Below are 20,432 nucleotides of genomic sequence, written 5' to 3'. Positions count from 1 at the left end.
AAAGTTAAAACACTGCAATTGCAGCAAAGTAGCCAGGGAGGGCAGTGGAGGCTGCTTTGTGTGCCAAGTGCAAATGTAGTATTCACACACACAGATGTCATCTTTCACCTCCATAGTTCTTCATCTCCATTCTGCTGCTGCCTCCTTCTCCTTTATCCATATTCTTGCCCTCCAGCTCCTTTCTCCCTCCACTCCATTCTTCTCCACCACCATCCATTTTTTTAAACAATTGTTTTCTCCACTCCACCCTGTCTCACTCTCCACCTCCTCCCTCGTCGCCTCCTACCCACCCACAGGGCACGAGAGAAGAGCGATGCTGCACAGAAGCCCAGTTTGAGGCACATGGTTTCCATCCACAAATCAGAGGAGCGGAAGACTTCCCTTGCTCCCCCGCAAGTAATGCCCAAAGGTAATGCTAGAAACATTACAATTACTCCTCAAAAGTAATAACATTGCTCCTCATTCTATTGCAATCAAAATGTAAAGGAATTATCTGCTCGTTCCTAAAAAAAGTAATGAATTACAAGTAATTTGTTTTTTGTAACCTCTGCTATCACCTAAGATGGTGGTGGGAGCATCCCAAGGGGTGATGGCAGTTGTGTGCACATTGACCGCATAATAATAAAACAAATCACAGCAGGTAGGTGGGGTGGGTGGGCCTATTTAAGCCCGCACCACCTGCATCAAAAGAGGTATCGGGGAGCATGATGACATGGGCCTGTGGTAGTCTGGTGCCCAAGGGCCCAGTCATGGTGCTGGTCGTGTCTGAGGGGGTGCTATCCTGCCTGCCACCCCTATTTCTGCTTTAATTTAAATAATTGCCACCTTTGAGATTTTTTAGTTAATTAAACGTTTTCTATACCATGTTTCATTTACAGAAATACCAAAGCAGTTCACACAAAAATGAAACATAACAGATCCAGTACAAATAAGCATCAGTAAAAATATCATAGTGACTATTAAGAGTCAGAGAAAGCCTGGCTGAGCAGATGTGTCTTCAACTGACAGTAAAAATACTCCACAGTTGGTGTTCACCTGATCTCAGTGGGGAAAGCATTCCACAGGGTAGGCACCACAATGGAATGAGGGGCCAGTGAGGGGGCCTTTGTGGCAAGGAGGTGGACTGAGGCATCTGATTGGCTGACCTTACCGCCACTCTCAGTTTAGGGAAATTAATTAAATTGCTGCAAGCCTCAGCTACTGGGATAGTACTTTGCTTCTGTGGAGAGGTAGCTGGGAGCAGCTCTGACTCCCACATGGCTCTATATCTGACACAGCTGTGTGTAAACGCGGGTGTGCCAGAGAGAGTGAAACTTGGCTGCCAGAGTAGCCTTAAGATGCCAACTCATTCCCCCAATTGCATATAAGGTGATGGGTGAGACAGGAGAGGAGAAGCCAGAAAATATAGCAGTAATTGCACTACTAACAACAATAAAGAGAGGAGCTTTGGGAATAACACCACCACTACCTCAGAGGTGGCCAGGGCCAGTGGGCAGCCAGGTTAGGAACTGGCCAAGGGCCCCTGTGACTAAGAGGGGGCCCTGCTGCTGGGGTTGGGCAGGTGCAGCTCTTGTTCTGCTAGCATTGGATCATGCAGTGTGTGCCCTGCAATCTGATGCTGGTGCACATTGTGGAGCAGGGGCCACCCTCTCTTTTGCCACTTTCACCCCTGGCATGGGCCACTGCCACTTCCTGCGTCATACAGCTGCTGCGGGCTTAAATAGACCTGGCTTTGTCAGCGTGTAGCGTGCACACACTTCCCACTTCACCCAAGATGGCAGCCTATTTAAGCCCCTGCCAGCGGCGATAGTGCCGCTATACCACTGCCACCACCTTTGAGGGCCTGCTGCAGTCTGGTGCTGACCCTGGAGGTAGCAAAGAAAACCAAGAAAAAGTAGCTTTGGCTGCTAAAAAAGCAGGCTGTGAGTGAAGCACTTGCAGAGTCCTGGACACTGGAGAGATCCTGGGTGGAGGGGAAAAAATGTAAATGTACTGCCTTCAAGTCGATTCCGATTTATGGCAACCCTATGAATAAGGTTTTCATGAGGCTGAGAAGTGACTGGCCCAAGGTCACCCAGTGAGCTTCATGGCTATGTGGGGATTCGAACCCTGGTCTCCCAGGTCGTAGTCCAACACCTTTATCCACTACACCACACTGGCTCTCTCGGTGGAGGGAAAGATGTATATAAAACTTTGTATAGTAATTAAAAGTGTACCATGAAGCTTTAGAGGCACCTGCATGATGAGCAGAGACTCAGACCTCCTCTAACAAAGGATTCTGAATATCATCAAGTCATCTCTGCAAACCTGAGTACAGTTGGGATCCCATCACACTGCTGTATCTGCCAAGGAATTTAGACTAGGACAATGCCTTAGTGCACTCTGCCACCCTTCTAGAATACCCCCCATACACATGCATACAGAACCTCAACCCTGTAATCCAAGCTTAATGACACCACTGTACTTACAATAGCTGTTAGAGCTTGAGCAGCTCAATTCCCTCTTCTTTTCCCCACCTCACCTCCACTTTTCTTTTTCTACTAATGCACTTACGAGTTAGTAGCTAGCTACTTTCAAAGTAAAAGCCTGAAATGCTAGAATATTTCTCCTGATATCCTTATGCACAAAATGAACGTCACAGTATATCAGCTTGACAACCCTATGTGTAGCATTATGTTAATTTCTGTTAACAAGCACGTTGAGATCTCCATCCTGTAGTCTAGCTAGAGATGCAAAGTCCTAATGTTTGAATGGCAAAAGTCATCCTAAAGCTACCTTACTCGTTCATATTTGACCTTTGAAATGGATGAAATCTTTTGTAAATGTCATCTGAAAAATCATCTCGCTGTGGACCTTTTGTTGTTGTGTTTCATTGTAGTTATCATGGGAGGGCGCAGAACATATACTATATTTTGATTTGGAAGCATAAATAACAACAAAAATTATCAGAAGAGAAGATGTATAAAATATAAATCTGGTACAGAAAAATAGTTCTGCTGGAAAGGTTCATCTTGTCCAGTATCCTGGTTCAAAAATTGACCAGAGGCTTCCAGAAAGCTAGATGTATGCATCAAATTTGGACAAATTGTGGGCCAAATCAAAGTGACTCAGAAGGATTTTTGGCTTGTTAAAGGTGAAGCAGGATCTGTATGAGGTGGGACAAATAGAACTTAGGCCCCTTAAAATACTATGAAGTTCTTCAATGAACACGACAATTTAAAAAAAGCTACAGCTTCTTCCTACAATTGTCTTCTGATGACTGGCCTGGCCTGAAAGCACATAAACCCTTCTTGCCAGAAGCAAGTAGGCTAGATTAAATAATCCCTATCCAGGCTCCCTAAGCAGTTGAGAAGGAATGATCCCATCACTTCAGGTGGACCTGGGAACATCCTCTTTCAGCTTAAAATTTCTATCTTAATTTCCAGTTAGAGATTTTTGTTTTGTTTGAATGGTATGCTCCAAGCAACTATGGTTGCTAAAAGCAAAAGTAATGCCAGTATAAAATAAAGCCAGGGTGGTGTGATGGGGAGAAGGAGAGCAAACACCACAATGGGGAGTGGGTGGATGTGCTGAAAGGTCAAGTTTGCAGTAAGAAGGAATGATTTTACTTGGAAAGCAAATACCTTTCATTTTTCCTACCCCAAAATCAACTAAAGGTGCTTGCCACAAAGCCTCTAGACCTATTTGCAGTTTAGTAGGTTTCTTAACCTGCCTGTGAAGGTAGAACAAACCATGTCTGTTTTCTTTCTGTCAATTATTATTACTCACTAGAATTGGTTTGGCTGTCTAAGCGAGATTATAGAAGCCAAAAGGGTAGGCATGAAAGTGCAGAGAATATTCTTACCCATTTCTCAAACCACTCTCTGCAATGAAGGGTCAAGTCTGTAAAGAAGTTTGGAGCAGCCACATTACAAGGCAGGCAGGGTATTCCAGGCAAACTGTCTTGACATGGATATCTTTGTAGAGGATCCTTAGTCAAGCTTTACTAACAGCACAATCCTAACCATATCTACTCAGAAGTAAATCCTATTGAGTTCTATGGGGCTTAGTCCCTTAGTAAGTAATCTTTACTCCTGAATACTCTCATCTAACTTCTCCACAACACTAGGCTTCCTTCTTCCTACAATTGTCTTCTGATGACTGGCCTGGCCTGAAAGCACATAAACCCTTCTTGCCAGAAGCAAGTAGGCTAGATTAAATAATCCCTATCCAGGCTCCCTAAGCAGTTGAGAAGGAATGATCCCATCACTTCAGGTGGACCTGGGAACATCCTCTTTCAGCTTAAAATTTCTATCTTAATTTCCAGTTAGAGATTTTTGTTTTGTTTGAATGGTATGCTCCAAGCAACTATGGTTGAAGTTTAATGTATCATGCTTAATGACATCTCTAGGGCCCACCCCTGAAATCTCAGGGTTTGGGATGCTTCTGACCTCGCAATGTTAATTTACACAGAAGTAGACCTACAATGTAGTTTTTTGATGGTACTGTTCTTTGGACGTTTTCCATTTACAGTGCACAAAAAGTACACAAACGCGGCAATAAAACCAGTTGAATTTTGCCTATGAGGTGCCTTTTTGCTCAGCCCCTGTAATGTGGTGGGGTGATGTTCTTTCAACAGAAACTGATCCAGCTTTAAGTGCCCAGATCGTTTTCTTTTGGAAAACTCAAAAGAGCCTGGTACAACAAAATACTCCAAGAAATTTATTGATTTTTGATGCTGGGGTGTTTTGTTTTTTTGTCCCAGCCAATGTTAACATATTGGAATTTTTAAAAGTGTCCCTTTTTAAAAAAAACAAAACCTTATTTAGTGTAGCACACATCTGGCTCAACACACTTTGTTTTAGGATATTTTACTACTTCAAAATACTTTGGCATTTAGCTGGGGCTAGAAATGCCATTTATGCCGCTTTTCAGGATGTTCCATTTAGTTATTATGCTTAATAGTTGAGACAAGACCTTAAAGACTGAGACATGTTAATGTTGCATAAGATATTATGGGATGATGCCTACATCATCACATGTATGACAAAGATGCAGAACATTATTGTTATCCTGAGTCTTTGTCCTGCCTTTTCGCATTTGAAGGATTATGCTCCAACCTACAAAGGCTCAGCCACACCTGTTAAGGGCAAGTTAAGCTATTAAAGCCAAATAATGTGTACTTTTAATCCCACCCCCTGAGAAATCCTCCTATTTAAATCTTACTGCTTTCTCAGAATGAATTGTAATGGATCATTTCCCAGAAATTAAAGAGCTTGTTGTGCTGTGCAAACTGAAATTGAACCAAGGTACCATTTTTTGTGTCTGAGCAATATTTTTCCCAAGGGGTGGAAGGAAGTTTTCTGCTATAGGGATATGGTCAAATCAAACTGTTTATGCGTCTGTTACATGAAGCAACAGCTGAATGCTGACATTTTATGGTAAATTATGGAAACAAGGATGAAATTTAGTCACTTACTGATAACACTAATTGGACTTCAGATTTACTGGTAAATGTCAGAATTTCCTGAAATCTAAAACTCAGTCTCAATTTTCAAAAACCTTAAATATTTCTGGTAAAAGTCAATATTCACTAGTTTCTGATATTTGCCATAGCATTTCATAATAAGGGAATGTGAACATATAATGCAAATTAACACGACATAGCTTATTTCTAAATAACCATGCACTGGATTCCACTGCATGTTATGTAATGAGTCTTTGCAAGTGACTTCCATTGCCTTTACAACATATCATCAGATTCACAAGTGTCATTTAAGACAAAGTGTTGTTTTTAGGTCCAACTCAAAGTGCACCCTTTGGAATTAATGAACTTAAGTTAGTCATGTCTATTAATTTTAATGGGTCTACTTTGAGTACAACTAGCATTGAAATACAGAAATATTTGGTGGAAACCAATTAGTCAAATACCCTCAAGGTGTTACTGAGAAACCAGGGGGGGGCAATTTGCAGCAGTGTGGAGAAAATCACTACATCCATACAATGAATTGTTGTACATAAACAGAGCTTGCTACATGGAGCAGTGTCCATGAAGAAGACATTTTTAAAGCATCACCACACTGTATCTTGCTCATGTGTACCTATCCAAATGTAACAATTTCACTTGACACAGTTAGGGAAGGGCTAGAGTTCAGTAGAAGAGCTCACACTTCAGATGCAAATAGTCCTAGCTTCAATTCCTGGCATTTCCAGGTAGATGCCTTTTCTGAAACACTGGAGAGTTGGATGATCCAATGGTCTCAGTAAGTAGAAGGCAAATTCCTGTATTTCTCTAATAGTTCCTGTTACCTCCAAACAAACACAGCTAAAACAAAGTTGGCTAATTAGGTTTTAATTGGAAAGAAAGACAAAAACATAGTGGCTATTGTGACTTCCAGTACTTTGTTCTAAAGAAATGTAACTCAGTGGTATTTATTTATTTAGACCATTTATATACCACTTATATTTAAATAAACCTCTAAGCGGTGCACCACAAATCAAAACATCTTAAAATAGCAGCTACAAAAAACAATCAATAAAATACAATTAACTGAACAAAACATCCTCTTTAGTATCAACATAATATAAACATTGCATATAAAAGTAAGTACGAACTGTAAGAGCACATGCATTCTATGCAGAAGGTTCCAGGTTCAACTCTGGTATCTCTAGGTAGAACTAGGAAAGACTCCTGCCTGAAACCCTGCAGAGCGACTGGCAGTCAGTATAGACAATATTGAGCTAAATGGACCACTGGTCTGACTTGGTATGAGGCAACTTCCTGTGTTCCTAAATGTTCTGCCCTGCCACACGCTATATAATGTCATTTTGTTTCGAGAAAATAGTTATGAATTGTTGTGCCACTGTGTTTTGTTTCTTGACCAAGAAATAGGTTGCTTAGATAGGGGAGGAAAATCAATTACCATACCATGCTCCCATCCTAGACACTTCGTATGACACAGCTGCCTCTCAAAGGCCAACCAGCTCTGCTGCAGCAGCATAAAAATTGCTGATGTATTAGAAGATATTCTGGAATTATTCTTTGAACTGGTGTAAGTGGATAAGCACCATAGCAGTGCTGGTACATTTGTTCTATGCCAGCCTTCCCCAACCTGATGCCAGCCAGATGTTTTGGGCTACATCTCCCATCAGCCCCAGCCATCTCCCACTGGTGCTGGCTGAAGCTGATGAAAGATGTAGTTCAAAACATCTAGATGGCACCAGGTTGGGGAAGGCTGTTCTAAGCATATGACCTACTCACTGTTTTGGCAGAACAACTAACTTCCTTTGGAGGAGGACAAGGTGGCCAAAAATCTGGTCATCTGAATGATGCAGGAACATCTATGAGTTTTACCCATTGCTCCATTTCTAACAAGCTCATTTTTTTGGTCAATTGGTGGATCCAAAATCATCTGCCCAGTTTAATTATGTGGTGCTTGAGAGGCTTCCTTTCAGAAAAATAGATTTTTTTTCTTTACTCGGTATTCTGCAAAGCTATTTATTTTCAGAGAGTGACATGACAGGAAATAATACAATTTGAGAACTGCACATTTGCACTATTGTGAATCATTGCTCGTTTTTTATATATTTAACAGATGTAAGAGATAAAATTTGCTCTCATTAGCTGTGTATCTCTTCTTTTCTGACAATACAATGTTGGCTTCCTAATCAATACTGTTGCAAATCATTTTAAGAATTCTAGTCTTAATTCATTTAGAGCTTCTTTTTTGCCCTTATCAATTGCACATTTTAGAGTAGAATTTGCAAATATCCTTGTTTTCTATCACAAAGTTAGACATTTGAGAGTAAAAGATCCCTCATATGTTTCAAGAATCATAATTAATTTCTTTAAATAATACATGCAAAAAAGAGCATGAGAAGAACCTATGTTGTGGTTTTTGAGTCCTGACGAGTTGGTTGCTAACACAAAAGCATCAAAAGGGCATGCCTATTAAGAGGCATTTCAGATATTGACTGCCTCAGCATAAAAACCCTTGACCTCAAAATAATTTTGTCTGTTGTTGTTGTTGTTATGTGCCTTCAAGTCGATTAAGACTTATGGCAACCCTATGAATCAGCAACCTCCAAGAGCATAACAGCAGAATATGGCAGGACCAAAATAATTAGAAAATTGGGAGCATGCTTGATGTTTAGGGGCTCCTCCATGCAACCTGTTTATTGAGCATTCATTCTGATTTGCTTGTTAAGATTAAACTAAATACAACTAAGATAACACAGCATAGACATTTATCAATACTTTCTTTAATGGGGGAGGGAAGAGAATGTTTTCTTTGTTGTGCCTTCTCTGCTTCTCACGATACTACAATTTGAGGTCACCTGATGACATGGCCAGGCACTAGGTTCATAAAAAGTGAGGGGAAGTACTGTTTCATAGAATGCATAGTCCTGGTCACCTATGTGGCAGTATCAGGCCAGCTTCAGGATAGCTTTGAAGTGGTCTGTTTAGGGGTGGTGATGATCTTCATCTCTCTGAGAAAGGGTATAATACTTGTTTCAGGAGATCTAGGATCTCAGAACTTGTGAAAAAGACTTTTTGCAGGAAGGCAGAGGAGCATCTTGGGCTGACCCCTTCCTAGAGCATTGTTAGCACAGCCAAGATAAAAAGAGGGCAATGCTTCTGCCATACAGTTGGCATGACAAGCTACCAGTAACAGCACATGCAGTGGGGCAGTGCCATGGAGCTGTCCTCCTGACACTGGCATTGCTGCTGCTTACCTGGATGGGCAGAGGGGAGAGGGGAGCAACCATGCAGCCCTGACCTCTGTTGCCCACCCTAGCTTCCATCCACCTAAGCTGCAGCAATGCTGGTGTTGGGGAAACTGGCTCCATGGCTCTATCCCACCACACTCACAGCTATGGCAAGCGACACCTGCTGAAATCCCCTCTTCTGCACAGCTGTTAAAGGTACAGGCACCCCACCCTCTTTTTTCACCTGGTCACACTTAACTAGTGTGGATGTAGAACAATGCCAGCAGTGAGTGGGGGTGGGGGTGGGGGTGGTATGAGAAAGTGTCCAGAAGGGCCACCTTAGCTGAGTTTGCATATGGCAGGATACCAACAAGACTTAAGTGGTCCATGTGAGATGGTTGCTTATGACGGTGAAGGTATGGTACATCTGTAAGGGTTGCAGGCAGCTCCATTAAGGACCTCATGTCATACCTGGCTCTCATCACAAGATGAACAGGTAAATGATCAGGTGCAGTTGCTGGGAGAGCTGACTGTGCCAAGAGCACACCTCGACTAGATCCCTGTGGGTGTAGTAATGGAAGGATCTTAAGGACTCTCCCTGATCTGATCTACAGTGTACTTGGCCATGTTCCTTTAATAAAGTTGTGGCCTGGTTAATCCCAGCTGTGGTCTCTTTCCTCCCCCCAGCAACATTTCTAAATCTTTTTAGGTTTTTTTCTTAAATAATTCCAAATGAGCTAATTCCTGCTAAGGCATCTTGCCGCTTTTGGGTGGATATCAATTTCATGCAGTTCTGAGCTGTCTCGCTTCAGAATGCATTTAAATAGGGAAAGGGAATTTAACCAATTGTGAGCAGACTTCTTTCCCATGAAAGCAAATGACTTAAAACAGTGTCTCAAGCACAGACATAATGGAAGCACAGTATAAAACCCACCCCATGGTATTAAAGCAAGATTGTACTAGATTGTAACATAATTGCGTTTGCCTATAATCCTTGATTGTCTCATGAGCAAATTCTGCAACAGGCTCATATCTCCCTAACAGCCATATTAGTCATGATGTTTGCTATATATATTAAAAATACCCTGAGTTGAAAATGACTTAACTGCAGTTTGGAACTACAAGGAACAGTTTCTGGGGCTCTCTTTCTTCAGGGGAGAAGGAGTGCACAAGTAGGTCAAAAGGAGAAGCAAGTTTGGAACTACAAGGAACAGTTTCTGGGGCTCTCTTTCTTCAGGGGAGAAGGAGTGCACAAGTAGGTCAAAAGGAGAAGCAAGTCATAGCACAATGAACTTTGAGTTGCAATGCATCTGGCAGGGCTGTAGTCCCCATAACCCCATCCTCATCAAACACAAACAACAGAGAGGAAGGATTATGACAAACATCCACAGGAGGCAGAAATGGTTTAAGTCTACAGCTTAGAAGATAGCAGGAGAAATCATGACTCTAACCCAGGGGTAGCCAATGTGGTGCCCTCCAGATGTTTGGAGTACAGCTCTAATCAGCCCCAGCAAGCATAAACAATACTAAGGGATGACAGGAGTCCAACAACATCTGGAGGGCACTGCAGTGGCTACCACTGCAAATCGATTTCTTTTCTTCTAAGAGCTTTGCTTTATAAGCATTTATAGCTGCTCAAAGCCACAGGCTGGCTGCAATGAGATAGCAGCACCTGGTACTGTTTTGCAGCAGCTCTGTGCTGGGACTGAATAATGGGGTGAATCAGGGTGACTTGGGGAATTCTACCCCTCCCAAAATTGAACTGCAATGCCATCAAAGTGCCCTAAGTTGATCAGGGCCCTTGCAAAGCTTTGTGTTGCCCTGTTTTTCTGTGATCTTTCTTTTTCTGTAATATATGCTAGAGGTGATATTCAGTGCTAGTCCTAAAGCAGTAGATCCATTGAAGTTAATAGACATGACTAACTTAGGTTCATTAAATTACTGTGGGTACACTCTGAATAAGACTTAGTTGGATATAACTCCATATCTCTATGTTCCTCTAGGTCCATGGGCTTTGCAATAAGTGAAGGTGTCCAGAATGCTACCTGCAGAGCACTGAAGAGATCTTGCTTTTGTTATTGTTGTTAAATCAGAGCATCCATTTCTGAGAACTTCCTGAAAACTTGGAGACATGCTGTTACTCAGGGTGGGGTATAGTCTTACCTGGTCATATAAAGTAGTTTCCTATGTTCCTGTTGGATGTATGTGGGGCATACGTCTGATATACATGCATATAATTGTGCTGTGTTTAACCTATTTTATGCATGTTTGTTTTCCACTGTTGTTGCCTACCCTGGCAATTTATAATCGTGCAGGCTAATTAAATACAAATTTAAATAAATATATCTCATGTTGCTGCTGTAATTATTAGTCAGCAGAGCTACACAGCAGTTGCAACATACCAGTCTGTTAAGACTACTGGTAAAAGTGAGATAGAAAAGTTGGGTTTATTTACTGTTAGCATACTAGCCATCTCTTTGAGCAGGAGCTCAAAAAGTCGTGATCTGGGAAGGCTTAAAAAAAGTTACAAGATAGTGAGAGGAATGCAAGCATTACTCTATCTGTCTAGCATCCCCCATTGGCTCAGGTAACTAACTACAAGTGTTGTCTCCCATTCCAACAGTAATGACATTTGTAAAACTTTATACAAAATTCATCCGGGTATGGTGGCTATTTTGTGCTGCTAAATATATATAATGTTCTGCCTTGTCATGAATATTTATTTATTTATTGTATTTTATTTATTTATTACATTTATATACCACCCCACAGCCAAAGCTCTCTGGGCGGTTTACGGCAATTAAAAACAATAAAAACAAATATGCACATTTTAAAATGCAAAAAACAATTTAAAAACACAGTTTACATTTTTTTAAATTAAAAAAAAACATGCTAAAATGCCTGGGAGAAGAGGAAAGTCTTGACCTGGCGCCAAAAAGATAAGTGTTGGCGCCAGGCATACCTCATCAAGCAGATCATTCCATAATATTTCCTAACCAGTCATCTACTGACAAAGACATTAGATAAGCATAGGATGGTGTTTTCTCCTACTTTGGATGACTGGTACACTTTTGCTCAGCAACTCACAAAAAAAGATTCTGATGATCATTTAATTATTCAACCTTTCAGACTTTAATACCTGGTGAACAGCACCTGCTGCAAAGAGCCTGGAAAAATACAGCTTGCCTCTTTTCTGCAGCATAAATGAAGGAAATTATAACAAGGGTTACAAGGAAGAAAATTATGTGTTGTCACCAATTTAGGTGCAAGAGAATTAATTTTAATCAAACCTTCTTGACTAATTTTTCCATCTCCCTTGTCACTTGTTCATTACTGTTGAGTGACGAACCATTACTGTTATTAGATAGGCAGGGATTATTAAAAGTCTGCATATTGCCAAGAGTTTTGAACAAGGCTTATTTTTATGGTGCATCTCAACTCATGGCTCATGCATTTTCCATAAATAAGTCAGATCAAGAAGAAACCATCCAGTCAGTTAAATCAGGTGGTAATGATGCTGTTTTTGTTGTTAAATTGTTTCTTGCAATGTAGTATTATAAAGCCAATGGTATAGTTCCCATCTTGTCCATTTTTATCTGTATGTATTTATTGACTTGCCTTTTCTTTAAAAAATGAAAGAAATTATTTTAATTTTAATTTTAACAATGTTAAATTCTGTTTTATCTGATATGAATCTGCTTTATTTACATGTTTGTGTACGCAGATAAAAATGGGAAATACTCCATTTGCTTTATAAAATCACATTGCAAGAAATACACACACACATACACTATAGTCGCTCAGTTGCTGTAATTGTAGTTTGCTAGGCACTGTAAGAACTGTCAGGTAACAGCTGAGGGTGGACCACTAGAAGTCTGTTGTATGTAAACTGGGATGATAAATGTGAACACTAGGCACATTGCCCAGATGGTTCACTTACAGTATGAAGTTCCAGGAAAAAGAAGGTTGAATTTAGATCCTGAGCATCTTTAGAAAATGTTATAATATATTCATACTGTAAATAAAATGGGCCTGCTAAAAATAAGTATTCACATCCTTTATACACTGTGTATTTGTGTGTTTCTTTGTGTGCATCTTTGTGTGTTTCTTATTTAAATATTACATGATCACTTTCTTCTTCCTCTTCTCCTCCTGTAGGAAGCTTTCTGTTGGACAGTTCTGCTGAATTTAAGTTCTGCTGACTGTAGCTGTGGACACAGTACCAGAATGGTTTTTCTGGTTCATTTTGAACCAACACTGCCCTCAGCTGGACACACCTCCCTTCCCCACTGCTGACTTCAGATCTTTCAGGACCACCCACAGCAAAGTTTTGAGCCAATCACTGTCTCTGCCTGAGCCTACAGTAAAGTGTTTTCATTGGCCACACCTGAAGGGGCAATGGGTTGATCTACTAATCAGTTGCAAAATCTGTCTAAAAATGAATTTTAAAAAAAACAGCATTGGAGTTGATTCAACCAGGTTTTAGAATAAAAGAGGGAGGAGTTTGACTAGCATCATGTGCCTCTGTTTTCAGAATACATCGGTGGAGACGCACTGGAACTGGCATAGCAGTAAGTGTATCTCTACCCTGTAAAAGAAAGTGTGCAAACCCAGGGTAAACAGCCTGGCAATGCAACATCACTTCTTTTGTTGTTCTGCACTTCTAAGCATGAAGAAAACAATTGTCCAAATGACTGAGATGAACCAAGAGGGTGCATTTCATGAACATCTTTAACCCCTGCAAAGTAAATGTCTCATTTCCATCAATCATTTGAAGAGTCTTAAAGGAGGGCAAACATTTTCATACTCTCTCAACTCATTCAGGCAGCTGCACTTCCCTTGACATGCACTAAGATAGTGGCACCTTCCCTTGTATCATTTGGGCAGCAATCCCATCTTCTCAGTTGGTGGTGCTCTCAGAAATAGTTCATATGCAGCCCTAATAGCTGCAGCCCTATTAGCATGTCCTTTCTAATAACAGTGATGTCATCAGGTATACAATAAGATTTGGGTATGTTATAAAAAAGGCATGTTTACCTTTTCACTAAGGGTAAAGAAAGCCAATTAAGTATGAGGGCAATTTCTTTACTCTGAATTAGCCCTCAGTGATGACATCACACAGCCAAATTTCAAGAAGAGAATACTATTTTGAAAATAATGGCACTAAAGCAGCATCCAACTGAGTTTACAAACACCAGTGAACAGATGCAAAAGCCTGGTAAGCATTTGGGGAGTTTCAGAGAACACTGATATTCCCCAATAGCCTCATTTTACATAAATAATGTTCACTATAGAACATTCAGTTATTTATTTATTTATTGCATTAGTATACCGCCCCATAGCCGAAGCAGTTTACAACAATTAAAAACATTAAAAACAAATATACAAATTTAAAAACACATTTTTAAAAAGCAATTTAAAAACACATGCTAAAATGTCTGGGAGAAGAGGAAAGTCTTGACCCGGCGCTGAAAAGATAACAGTGTTGGTGTCAGGCGCACCTCATCAGTGTGATCATTCCATAATTTGGGGGCCACCACTGAGACGGCCCTCTCCCTTATCGCCATCCTACGAGCTTCCCTCTGAGTAGGCACCCAGAGGAGGGCCTTTGATCTTGAACGTAGTGTACGGGTGGGTTTGTGTCAGGAGAGGTGTTCCATCAGGTATTGCGGTCCATGTAAAGCTTTATAGGTCAAAACCAGCATTTTGAATTGAGCTCGGAAACATACAGGCAGCCAATGCAAGTGGGCCAGAATCGGTTTTATATGTTCAAACCATCTGGTCCCTGCTACCAATCTGGCCACTGCATTTTGCACAAGCTGCAGCTTCCAGACCATCTTCAAAGGCAGCCCCACGTAGAGCGCATTGCAGTAATCTAACTTGGAGGTTACCAGAGCATGGACAACTGAAGCCAGATTATCCCTGTCCAGATAGGGGCGTAGCTGGACCACCAACCAAAGTAGGTAGAAGGCACTCTGTGCCACCAAGTCTACCTGAGCCTCAAGTGACAGAGATGGTTCTAGAAGAACCCCCAAGCTACGAACCTGCTCCTTCAGGGGGAGTGCAACCCCATCCAGGACAGGTTGGACATCCACCATCTGGTCAGAAGAACCACCCACTAACAGCATCTTAGTCTTGTCTGGATTGAGCCTCAGTTTATTAGCCCTCATCCAGTCCATTGTCGCAGCCAGGCACCGGTTCAGCACATTGACAGCCTCACCTGAAGAAGATGAAAAGGAGAAATAGAGCTGCGTGTCATCAGCATACTGATGGCAATGCACTCCAAAACTCCAGATGACTGCACCCAATGGTTTCATGTAGATGTTGAACAGCATGGGGGACAGAACTGACCCCTGCGGAACCCCATACTGGAGAGTCCAGGGTGCCGAGCAATGTTCCCCAAGCTTATGGAGCCGACCCGCCAAGTAGGAGTGGAACCACCGCCATGCAGTCCCTCCCACTCCCAACTCAGCCAGTTTCCCCAGAAGGATACCATGGTCGATGGTATCGAATGCCGCTGAGAGATCAAGGAGAATCAACAGAGTCACACTCCCCCTGTCTCTCTCCCGACAGAGGTCATCATACAGGGCGACCAAGGCTGTTTCCGTGCCAAAACCAGGCCTGAAACCCGACTGAAATGGATCCAGATAATCAGTCTCATCCAAGAGTGTCTGGAGCTGGCCTGCCACCACTCATTCAAGGACCTTGCCCAGGAATGGAACATTTGCTACCGGCCTATAGTTATTAAGATTTTCTGGGTCCAGGGAGGGTCTTTTCAGGAGTGGTCTCACTACTGCCTCTTTCAGGCAGCCAGGGACCACCCCCTCTCGCAGAGAAGCATTAATCACTTCCCTGGCCCAGTCGGCTGTTCCATCCCTGCTAGCTTTTATTAGCCAAGAAGGGCAAGAATCCGGCACAGAAGTGGTTGCATGAACCTGTCCAAGCACCTTGTCAACATCCTCAAGCTGTACCAACTGAAACTCATCCAAGAAATCGGGACAAGGCTGTGCTCTGGATACCCTGCTTGATTCACCTGCTATAACACTGGAGTCTAAGTCCTGGTGAATGCTAAAGAATTTATCCTGGAAGTGCCTACCAAATTCATTACAGTGGGCCTCAGATGGTTCTACCATGTCCTTGGGGCCAGCATGTAGTAGGCCACAGACAATTCTGAAGAGCTCCACTGGGCGGCAGATTGCTGATTTGATAGTGCTGATTTGATAGTGCTATTGTATTTTTGCTGCCCTCACTGCGCCTAAATACAGCTTACCATAGGCACCAGTGTGTAATTGCATCCACCAGGCGTTTGTCTCCATCTGCACTCAAGCCGTCTCCTATATTGTTTCATCACTCTCAGCTCTTAAGTTAAGCCCTAATTATGTGTAATTCAAATGCATGGTTTTAGTATTTCTGAGACTGATCCACTAAAAAATATCCTCTTCCTTGGTCTGTGTTCCATGGGATGAATGTGGAGATTTGTTATGCCTCATCAACAGTAATTTGGGCCAGAAGGGACATCCTTCAAAGAGGATGTCACCAGAAGCCTTGAACCCCAGCATGGACTTTCCAGTATTATAGAGGAGGTCCCAACTGAAGGCTCCAGAACCTGTGGGGGTCAGGAGATTGACACTTTCTGGTGGATGACTTTGACTATTGGCTCTAGGAGATCCAAGGTGCTTTCAGAACCAGGCAAGCCAATACACTGTGACTGGTCTAAGACACCAGCTCCAGACTATTTGCAGTCATCCAAGTAGTCCAGACTCTCTACAGTCATCCAAGTATTTAGAGTCATCCATTAAATCCAAACTGACACCCAGTTTAGAAGGTACACGTGACTGTATGAGGCCTTCCATCTCTGAGCCCTGCCCAGGAAGAGGAATCATGAACCCAAGTATCATCTGGATCAGGCCATGCTGACATTCTAGGAAGGGGGGGGATAGCGAGTGCATTTGCAAAACCTTCTGTTCTCTGTATGTATCTCGAGCCACTCCTTGTGTCTACACAAAGGGCTCTAGCTAACTGGCTGGGTAGCTCCCCTGAGAAAATGAAAAATTTAAGCCTTGCAGATTCAGCCTTGGTGGGAGTAACATATTGCTGCTGAAGTTGTGCCTGTCTGACAACATTTCTCTTAGTAAATTTAGCATAAGCTGAAAGCAGGAAGTACATCGATGAAGAAATACTAACTAGAAACCAGTGGATTAATCAAATGCCAGAGCCACAATGATGGGATAAAATGGATGACAACAATGGGAAAAGTCAGATTAACAGGCAATAGTGTAAGACATTTTGATTTGGGCTGTGCCAGTTTTGCTGGTTCTGTTAATTCCTTTGGACTAGCGTGGGTACCAACAGAGTCCTGGTGTGGTTTCTAGATGTCAGGCATGCTGAAGCTCAAAATTAATCCTGGCATCTGGGACTCTTCTCATTCTCTGGTTTTTATCTGTGTCTAGTTGCTTTCACATTTCACTGCAATGTCAGTTTAAAAGCATGTTGTATGATGTGATGCTGGTTGGCATTTTGGCATTGGCACAAGAAGCCTTGGGGTCAGGTTGCTTGCTAAACTGGGAAAGCTTGGTCAAAATAAAAGGAACTACCCACAAAGAGTCTGCATTAACCTCATTAAGGCCCTCTCTAACCTGCATTCCAGCTGAAATGAAGTATTTACTCTTTCTGAAGTTAACATCTTCAGTGAAACAGAAATGGAAATTGCTGTTACTATGGAACATCAGTGTCTGGAGTGTTTCATGGTACTTGTGTTGCCCGTTACAGACTCAAACAAACTCTGCTTTCTAAACAGACATTGAGCTTTAATCGAATAAGGTTTTACTGAGCTCTCTCAGACCACATTCACGTCATACATTCATTCTACCATTATTCTACTTTGAACAGTCATGACTTCCCAAAGCATCCTGGGAAGTTTATGAAAGATGCTGAGAGTTGTTAGGAGATTCCTATTCTCCTCATAAAGCTACGGTTTCCAGAGTGGCATAACAGTCAGTCCCTCTTCCCAGAGAACTCTGGAAGCTTCAGCTCTGTGAGGGGAATAGGGGTTTTCTAACTCTCAGCACCCTTCACAAACTACACTTCCCAGGATCCTTTGGGGGAAGCTATGACTGTTTAAAGTGGAATAATAGTGGAATAAATGTATGGTGTGAATGTAGTCTCTCTCTGCTCAGACCAGAAGAAGCAGTGGTCCTTGCCATTAACTAGTTCCTGGTTCATCCCAGGAAGCACAACCCACTCAGGCTGTATCTAGTAGTTCCTTCACATTGTTACATTCCTTTTCTTTTAAAGGAATGGAACTGAACATTACACATAGTCTTTAAGTTGTGCAGGTCTTTCAACAACTCATCCACTCTGAGTGTGTGTGGGTTCAGTGATGACATCCTTCATATGCCATCCTTTCAACTGCTCTACTCAAGTCTCAAGGTATCTGCTCGCACTAGGTCTGTGCTAGGGCAATAATGATCTGTATATCATACTTCTGCAGACACATCATCATTTGTTGTAGAAACTTTGGTGCACTGAGCAAGAGTTTTTCCCCATATATTTTCCAGGGTTTTATCAGTCTGGTAATCTACTTTGCGCCTATATGTGTACTGGTAAAATTGCTCCATTCCAAAAGCCTTTTTCTGTTTCTGATAAGGCTCTGCTGCCAAATGCAACAGGCGGGTCCTCTTTGCAGTATGGAGGACCCTAGACCTGTTTCTGATACATTACATTGAAACATTACTGGCATTTTACTGGATTGTAGTATTTCAAGATGGGGACTGTTGCAATCATCTCCTTCACCTTTAGGAAAGCTTCTTCACACTGCTCTGTTCACTCCCACAGTATCTCTTGATGTGTTAACTGTCTCAGGACCTCACAGTTCTCTGAGAGGTGTTTAAAAAAATTAGCTAAGCAGTTGATCATTCCCAGAAATCTCTGGACTCCCTGGACATCTTGGAGGCTTGGCATGTCTCAAATAGCTCTTACGTTTTCCAGATCTATCTTCATACCCTTTGAGGTCAGTAAATGGCCAGTATATGGTTCTTGGTAACCCTCAGTCTGAGTATGTATCTATTTAGTTTGATTTTCTTTTCTCTGCATCTTTCCAGGAATACTGTGCCTGCTTTAAGTCATCATCCTCTCCCACTAACAACACATCATCAGCTATTGACCGGATACCTGTCAGCCCCTCCAAGGCTTGTGTCTGCAAGTTTTGAAATACCCCAGGAGCAGGATTAATGCTCATTGTCATTCTTAGCCAGCGATATCATCCAAAGGGTGTGGTGAATATTGTCAAATAACTGGATTCTTCTTGCAGCTCAATATGCTAGAATCCATTTTTGACATCACAAACTGAGAATAGCTTTGCTTTTGACAGATCTGGCAATATATTTTCCATCGTAGGTAATGGAAAGTGGCTTCTTCTCAGTGCTTTATTTAAAGGCTTTGGATCTATGCATATCCTAAGTTTCCCTGATGGTTTTCTGTGATCACCACCAGGCTGCTTATCCAGTCTGTGTTTTTCTCTACTGGCTATATAATTCCCTGAGTTTGTAAACTATGCAGCTCTTCTTTCAGAAGCTGTAATAAAGCGACTGGTACTTTCCTCTTAGATAATTTAACTGGCTTCACACTTGTGTCAATCTCTATTTTATAAACTCCATCTAGCTGTCCATCTCCCCCAAATACATCCCTGAACTCTCTCTGAATCCTTTCTTGATTCCATCTTCCATCTTCATCTGAATTTTCAGTTATTCCACTCTCTACTTTTAATATGTTCTGGAACTGTATCTTTATCAACTTCATAACCTGGACTGCTTTAAGGCCTAACAATGGTATTGTTCTCTTGTCATTTACAGCTATAAACTCCTGCCTGTATTTCTTGTCTATCTTTGGGTTAGAAATTTTGAATTTGCATTTTCCCACTGGTTTAGAAGTAGAGTGATTATACATTCTTAAAAACTGATTAGTCTCTTCCAATGGAATATTGGGGTTCACTAAGTAGATGGAGATAATGTTGCAGCTGGCATCACAGTCTGATTGGAATGGTAATGAATTATTCCCCAGGTGCATGGTTGCATACGATTATTTATTGTGCCCGGTTTACTTTTCCTGTAGTGTGTTCATCTGTTACCCATAGAATGTCTTCACATTCACTCTCAATATTTATAGTGTACACTCTAGGTTTGGGCTGTTTCTGTTTTGATAGACACATGAATGCAGAGTGGTTAAATTTGACACAGTTGTGGCATTTCTTCCCATAAGCTGGGCACCTCTCTTTTTGTTGTGCATGTTTTCTTCCATAGTATGGTTATGTCTGGTTTGCCCTTCTCTTTCTTCTGTACTACATGGATGGCCTCTGCTGTCTGTCCTTCCAGGGATGTAATCCTGTCTTTGGACAACTTGGCCACCTGTTGCACCCCAGGCGCAAGAGGAGTTAGCTCAGGGAGAGGAGTCAGATGAGGATGAGGTCCCTGGGAGTGTTGAAGGAAGGGGAAGCGCAGTCAGCCCGCAGACTTCATCTGCCAGCCCCCCCCATCGAGGCAGTTCCTGCTCTGCCTGCAAGCCCCCTGCCTGAGCCATTGGGAAGCAACCCCTCACGTGCGCCAACCACACCCCTGCAAGAATCCCCTCCTGGCACTTCAAGCGCTTCCCCGCCAACCAGCTTCCCGCTCCCTGAAGCCGAGCTGTCACCTAATGAAGCCCCACTGTCAGATGGGCCGTCGGAGGCTCATCCCCCTTCACCCCGTGTG

This window comes from Rhineura floridana, chromosome 8 (assembly GCF_030035675.1).
Source record: "Rhineura floridana isolate rRhiFlo1 chromosome 8, rRhiFlo1.hap2, whole genome shotgun sequence".
In the NCBI taxonomy this organism is placed as follows: domain Eukaryota; kingdom Metazoa; phylum Chordata; class Lepidosauria; order Squamata; family Rhineuridae; genus Rhineura; species Rhineura floridana.
Note: the sequence above shows the minus strand (reverse complement) of the source record.